Raw genomic sequence first — 7743 nt, forward strand, 5'->3', positions numbered from 1 at the left:
CAGCAAAGCCAGATGTGTTTGTCTATATATACATGAACTGCTGATTCGATTTGAACACCCCATTTCTCCGATTCAATAACTTCAGTTGCAAAACTTCTCTCTCCGATTGCTGCAATTTCAAAGCTAACTCTTTATTATACAGAGGTATATATGGCTAACTCTTCTTTGCTTCTTTCTCGTTTTAATTTCATGTCTTTACCAAGAATAATAATGTGAAAGCTTTGCTTGTTTCATGTTTAACTTCAGTTGCTATTGTCTTATGCTCTCTCATTATTAAGCTTAAATTGCTGTATTATCTTCGATGATCACTTCACATGTATCAGCAATTGCTAATTGATTGTTCCTTAAATTCTGCAGCTGAAATGACAGAGCCACAGTCTTCTCATTCTAGACCAGAAGGGGCCTATGATGTCTTCCTGAGTTTTAGAGGAGAAGATACCCGCAAGACATTTGTAGATCATCTATATACTGCCTTAGTCCAAGCAGGAATCCACACTTTTCGAGATGATGATGAACTTCCTAGAGGAGAAGAAATCTCCGAGCATCTTCTCGAGGCAATTCGAGAATCAAAGATATCCATAGTTGTCTTCTCAAAAGGATATGCTTCTTCTAGATGGTGTCTCAATGAACTTGTAGAGATTCTGAAGTGCAAAAGGAAGAAAACCGGTCAGATTGTTCTTCCTATATTCTATGACATTGATCCTTCAGATGTGAGAAAACAGACTGGCAGTTTTGCAGAGGCATTTGATAAGCATGAAGAAGAGCGTTTTGAAGAGAAGTTGGTGAAGGAGTGGAGAAAAGCTCTTGAGGATGCCGGAAACCTATCTGGATGGAGTCTCAATGATATGGCAAATGGGTATTCCTTCTCTCTCTAAGATTCACTTGCACACGTTTATGGAGTAATTTTACATTACATTTTTCAATGTGAAGTAATAAAATATTTCTTTTTAACATACTTAATTGACTTTCTATCGATGACTTGCCTTTTTTCTGTGAGCAGGCATGAAGCAAAATTTATCAAAGGGATAATCAAGGATGTGTTGAATAAATTACGTCGCGAGTGCTTATATGTTCCTGAGCACCTGGTAGGTATGGATCTTGCTCACGATATTTATGACTTTCTAAGTACTGCAACAGATGATGTACGCATTGTGGGCATACATGGGATGCCAGGAATAGGAAAGACAACTATAGCAAAAGTTGTATTTAATCAACTCTGCAATGGACTCGATGGAAGCTGTTTTCTTTCGGATATCAATGAAACATCAAAACAATTCAATGGTCTGGCTCTTTTACAAAAGCAACTTCTTCATGATATTTTAAAACAAGATGTTGCTAACATCAATTGTGTCGATAGAGGAAAGGTTATGATCAAAGATCGACTTTGTCGCAAAAGAGTTCTTGTTGTTGCCGACGATGTGGCTCATCTGGACCAGCTAAATGCTTTGATGGGAGAGCGAAGTTGGTTTGGTCCCGGAAGTAGAGTAATTATTACAACAAGAGATTCAAGTTTACTTCGTAAAGCAGATCTAACATATGAGATTGAAGAATTGGAACCAGACGAGTCCCTTCAGCTTTTCAGCTGGCATGCCTTTAAGGACACCAAGCCAGCAGAAGATTATATTGAGCTTTCGAAGAAAGCTGTTGATTTCTGTGGAGGACTTCCTTTAGCTCTTCAGGTTATAGGAGCTCTTCTGTACAGGGAAAACAATGATAAATGGGAAGGTGAAATTGACAACTTGAGCAGAATTCCAAACCAAGATATTCAAGGAAAGCTTCTAATAAGTTTTGACGCACTTGATGGTGAACTACAAAATGCATTCCTTGATATTGCATTCTTCTTTATTGGTAAAGAGAAAGAATACGTCGCAAAATTGCTAGGAGCCTGTTGCCGTTACAATCCAGAAGTTTTGGAGAAACTCCGTGAAAGGTCTCTGATTGAAATATTGGAAGAGACGGTAACCATGCATGATCTATTACGAGAGATGGGAAGGGAGGTCGTTTTTAAAGCAAAAGGATGCATGGAATGTACTTCAGAAAAACATTATGGAATGTACTTCAGCAGCAGAAGGTACGAGCTCAATGCATACACATAGCCATGCGTATTTTCTAGTCAAACTTATTACAAATAATCATATAAAAGTTTTATTGTTTTTTTTTTTCAGGGTACGGATGTTGTAGAGGGTCTTGCACTGGATATGAGAGCATCAGAAGCTAAATCACTAAGCACAGTATCATTTGCAAAAATGAAACGTTTAAATTTACTCCAAATCAATGGAGCACATCTCACCGGATCCTTCAAACTGCTTTCTAAAGAGTTGATGTGGATTTGTTGGCATGAATGTCCTTTGAAATATTTGCCATCTGATTTTACCTTGGACAATCTAGCTGTTCTTCATATGCAGTACAGTAACCTCAAAGAACTATGGAAGGGAAAAAAGGTACGAAACATTTTACAATCCCCAACATTTCTCCAGTATGTAATTTATATTTACATGTTATGACTTTCTATGATTAATTTTCATTATTTTTCTCTCTATTATAACAGATTCTTGACAAGCTTAAAATCCTTAATCTCAATCATTCTCAGAACCTTATTAAAACACCAGACTTGCATAGTTCAAGTCTAGAGAAACTAATTCTGAAAGGTTGCTTGAGTTTAGTTGAGGTGCATCAATCAATTGAAAATTTGACGAGCCTCGTTTTCTTGAATATGAAGGGATGTTGGAGGCTGAAGAATCTCCCTGAAAGCATTGGCAATCTAAAGTCTCTTGAAACTCTGAATATTTCTGGGTGTTCACAACTTGAGAAATTGCCAGAACGCATGGGTGATATGGAATCCTTAACTGAGTTGCTAGCCAATGGGATTGAAAATGAGCAATTTCTCTCTTCAATTGGACAATTAAAGCATGTCAGAAGGTTATCATTGTGTGGATACAGTTCGGCTCCACCAAGTTGTTCTTTGATTTTAGCAGGTGCTTCGAATTTGAAACGGTTGCTGCCAACATCTTTCACTGAATGGATATCAGTGAAACGTCTCGAGCTTTTTAATGGTGGTTTGACTGATCGCGCAACTAACTGTGTTGATTTTAGTGGTTTGTCTGCTCTAGAATTTTTGGATCTAAGAGGAAACAAATTCTCTAGCGTGCCTTCTGGGATCGGCTTCCTTCCCAAGCTAGATGTCTTGTTTCTTCACGGATGCGAACATATTGTATCAATCCTAGATCTTCCCTCAAGTTTAAGTTGTTTCAGTGCACCTTATTGCAAATCATTGGAAAGAGTAAGATTACCAATCGAGCCAAAAAAAAATCTATATATAAATCTACAGGAAAGTCATTCGTTAGAAAAGATTCAGGGCATTGAAGATCTAAGTAATGGTGGCTGGATAATGTGGGTTGATGACAGCAGTCATTCACCAAATAAATTATCGAAAAATGTTTTTGAGGTACTATTTCTTTAAGTTTCTCTTTCGCACAAAAATAAACACACACAATTGGCACATACATTGGTTAATGTCTAAATTCGCAACATTTCTTAAAATCAATATGTATACAGGCAATAATCATTATTATTATTATTATTATTATTATTATTATATTTTAGAAAATAAATATCATCTCTAATAATATTTTTTATTTTTCTTATTTAATCTAAAAAATTAAATATTATATTTAATAATATTTTTTATTAAATATTTAAAGTCTGATTGGTTTTATTTTTTATTTCTTGATTTTATGATAATATATTTGTACAGACAATGTTTAACGGTCGTCACCGGTATTCCTGGTAAGATGCCAAACTGGTTGAGCTACAGGGGAGAAGGATGCTCATTGTCATTCCATATACCTCCAGTCTTCCAAGGCTTAGTTCTTTGGTTTGTCTGTCCATATACCTCATTGCTCCTTCTCACCATATGCTGTAAAGAAATAATTCTTAGATGGTCATCATAAGTAGGATGAATTACATCTTAAAACTCCATCACCGAAACAACGTGGCAAAAATAATCAAAGGAAAAGGTGGATGAATTGTTTCACGTGTCAAAATAGATTTATACCATGATTTTGAATTCAAGTGCTAATTGATATTCAGCTTAGGTGATATCATGTGAAGCAATTAATTCGTCCACTTTTTGTTATGCAGATCTTTCTCTCTCCAAATCCAATCTTACTAAATATATATATATATATATAGTAATTAGGAGATCAAATCTTATCCTCTCAATACTTATCATTCAACTAATTAATAACTTTATTTAGCATAAATCCATTAATAAACTCACGAAAAGAACCTAACATCCTCCTGAATTCCTTAGCCGACACTCTCGTACACTGCTGAATCATTGAAAAAATCAGTAGAAGATCTGAAGTTAGCATCTATAACAGTGCCTTAGAATTTAGAAAGAGAAAGGTTTTTTCTTTACTATATATTCCATTATATAAAGCAACTAAAAAAAGGTGGGTGTTAACTATACATTCCAATGTTCATCCTCTCACAAAAGTTTATTTCTCCTTTAGGAAGTCCTTGAAATTTTTATTGTTTTATAATTTGGTTGCTGAACTTTTTTTCTTTTTCAATTAGTCCTTTCAAGTCGCATTATTATTATTAGGATAAGAAATAAAAGCAATGGTATTCAATTGTTTGAATGTAAACGAATATCACCAAAAACTGAGGGATGGATAAGATACATAAGTAGAAGTGAAATGGCAATGGAAGATTACTGTGGAGATGACGAATTGGAACTATACATTTCTTCAGTGCCAACAGTGGATAAGATATATTAAATATTTAAGGCTTTTCGGTAAGAATACATATTTTCTTTAGTTATTTATATTTTATTCTATTTAATTTAAGAGATTAAATATCATCTTTAATTATTTTATTTTTCTTATTTAATCTAATAAATTAAATATTATCTTTAATAATAGTTTTTATTAAATAATTAGAGTCTGATTGGTTTTATTTTTACTTCTCGATTTTATGATAAAATGTTTCTTAATTAATTTAAAAAATAAATATTATCTTTAATAATTAGATCTATTGAATATCACTTAAAAAATAAATTGTAACTTTAATAATTATTTTTTGAAAAACAAAAAGCCAACAATCACTAACATATTTATTAAAATCACTTTAGTTTATTTAGAAAATATTGAAAATTGATTTTTGTTTTTTTACATTAAAATAAAAAAATTGAATAATGTTTTTATATTTTATTTCAAACTCGATATTTTAAAACAAAAATGAAAAAGATGTGATATTAACCTTTTTTTATTATAAAGTAAGTTTTTTAATTAAAAGTAATAGGAATTTGTTCGTAATAACAAAATGCATGTACAATCATGCGCATTTAACTTTCTTTTCAAATTTGAAAGTTCTAATGAATTTGATGGTTTTTTAGGGTGCAAAAGACTTTGATTGACGTGAGAGTACAAGATCATTTTTCATAGAGATACTTGAAGTTGCTCCAAATCAGTACGATACTTCCATCTGACATATTGATATGTATTTGTTGGCTTGAAGATCATTTTCCAAGCTTGGAAGTTTTATAAATTGAGCGCTCTTTGTAATCTTTTCCATGATGTAATTTATATTTTCAAGTTACAAATTTTGATGAATATTGTTTCATTTTTTTCCTCACTTCAAAAGATGAAAATCCTTGATTGTAGTTAGAAATAAATTGGTTTTCTAGGAAGAGATTATTGATTGGGATATAATATTTAAGTTGTTTCTTCATCATTTAATGTTATAATTTAAAATAATTAATAAAAATTATTGTACACAAAAAAGTTCTGAGAACATTCTTAATTAGTGTAATAAGTAAAGTGTTGTTAGTTTTGACTATAAAATCTTGTTATGTATTATTGCATAGTTTTTACTATTTTTTTAGCATTTTTTCTTTTCTATATACAACTTTTATTTTTCTTGTCAGTTTGTCATCAGCATCAACACCAATTAATAATAAATTTGATACTATTATTAAACAAAGAAAAAACATAAACATTGTTAAAACACCAAACTTGCATTGCTCAAACCTAAAAAAACCTATGACAATAATCTAATTTAGAAAACAATTAATTTAACCTTGTAATCTTAGAAAATAGTATTTAATCCTTATGTTTTCGTATTCATCTATGATTTAATGTGTTGATTGAAATTGGCAAGTGAGTTTACTCACATATTGTTATATTGGGTTTGAGTTCAAATAGACGTTTAAAAAAGGGAGTTTTTCATGAATGCAACCCTTCATGTATTCAATATGAATGATGGGAGATTTTAATGTCTTGTAAATGCATTCATTTATATATGGATGATTTTGCTAAGAATTGGTTGGTTAAAAACTTAATTTCGTTATATAAAAACTGAAGAGATAACAATAAATAGCTAATAATTGATGTGATAAAAATGATTTATATGCGTGTATAAGCTAATTCAAATGAAGATTAAAATAAAAAAGACAAAAAGAAAAAGAAAAAGGAAAGACTCGTTAAGATTTTATGTTAGTGTTCAACATATTTTTTCTTATTTTATTTTTTTAATTGGATTACCTTTGTCTTTCATGTCAAGTAAAATTCTGGTATATAACACTAAATTAAAAAAAATAAGAGGTGAAGTAAAGGTCTAACTAAATGAAATACAAGTACAAAGACTACATCAAATACATTTCATATACTCAACTCTTAGGAAATTGACATTTCAAGGCTATTCGTATCTTGAAAACATAATCTCAATTTCAAGGCTATTATTATTTTTTTCTTTGGATCAAAAGGGTCTTAATTGAATTATTATTTGTTAGGTAACTAAGATTTGTTGATGTGGAAAATAGCACTAAGGAACACAAAAACAGCAGCAATCCATCAAGATCATCACCATCCTATCGCTTTGCCGTATTGTTTATCTTCTTGGCATTGTTTAAAGGAACGCAAAAAGACATTCCAAGCGTGAAAGTGTATTATTGTAATAAATTTTTCAAACTTCCAATATAGAGAGTGAAATAAAGAGCAAGAGCAAAAGGAAACATCTTTCTTGTTCCCTTCCCCTTCTTTACATGGCTTACTCAATGAAAAAGCAAACACCCCATTTGATTTTCAATCAGTATGAGAGTGAGAATTAAAGAGAGAGGCTGTCACAGTGTCAAATGTGCACGAGGTGCACGCTTCGGCAGGCTGGCCAAAACAAGGCCTGAGGGTGCTGGCAGCCATGCCATCAGTGGGAGAAATCGTCAGCGCAGATTTATGCGGCTGTAGGTTCGTCAAAGGGAAAATCAGCAGCGCAGATTGTTGACGAACATGGGCTGGACGAGGGACTGTCCAAGCCTCGTCAGGAGGATAGGCTGACGAGAATTGGGGCTATCGCAGAATTCAGCAGCGTAGACAGGGGCAGCCTGCACGCAGATGCGAATTCGGCAGCGCAGAGATTGGCAGCACGCATATGCGAATTCGGCAGCGCATTGGCAGCCTGCCCGCAGATGCGGATTCGGCAGCGCGCAACAACTTGTGCAAGTCAGGGGCTCGACTTGGCACGATCTAAAACTTGGGCGAAGGATTGTCCAAGGCATGGGTAAAAGAGCTCTAGGCGCTGGGACGCGCCAGCGAAGGCACACTGCCTAGAATTCGGCAGCGATGGATCGCGGCAGCCTTGCATAGGCAGAGATGAATTCGGCAGGCAGCATGCAATGGTCTATGCGAGTCTTTGAGCTTGCGACTTGGCATGGACGTGGGGGCTTAGATGATGGACCTTCTAAGT

The 7743-nt window shown here is 33.6% G+C and overlaps 1 pseudogene across 1 annotated transcript in view; it reads left to right on the top strand.

Moving 5' to 3' along the window:
* LOC18108140 (disease resistance protein RUN1-like) overlaps positions 1 to 5615 on the top strand; it is a 65022-nt pseudogene extending 59407 nt beyond the window's left edge. Inside the window, exons 2-6 of the transcript XR_008058271.1 lie at positions 358 to 856; positions 1001 to 2071; positions 2166 to 2441; positions 2549 to 3445; positions 3755 to 5615. The product of XR_008058271.1 is annotated as a disease resistance protein RUN1-like (transcript). The remainder of the gene's footprint in view (positions 1 to 357; positions 857 to 1000; positions 2072 to 2165; positions 2442 to 2548; positions 3446 to 3754) is intronic.
* Positions 5616 to 7743: the final 2128 nt, after the last annotated feature.

The sequence above is a fragment of the Populus trichocarpa genome, unplaced genomic scaffold (assembly GCF_000002775.5).
Source record: "Populus trichocarpa isolate Nisqually-1 unplaced genomic scaffold, P.trichocarpa_v4.1 scaffold_45, whole genome shotgun sequence".
NCBI lineage: Eukaryota > Viridiplantae > Streptophyta > Magnoliopsida > Malpighiales > Salicaceae > Populus > Populus trichocarpa.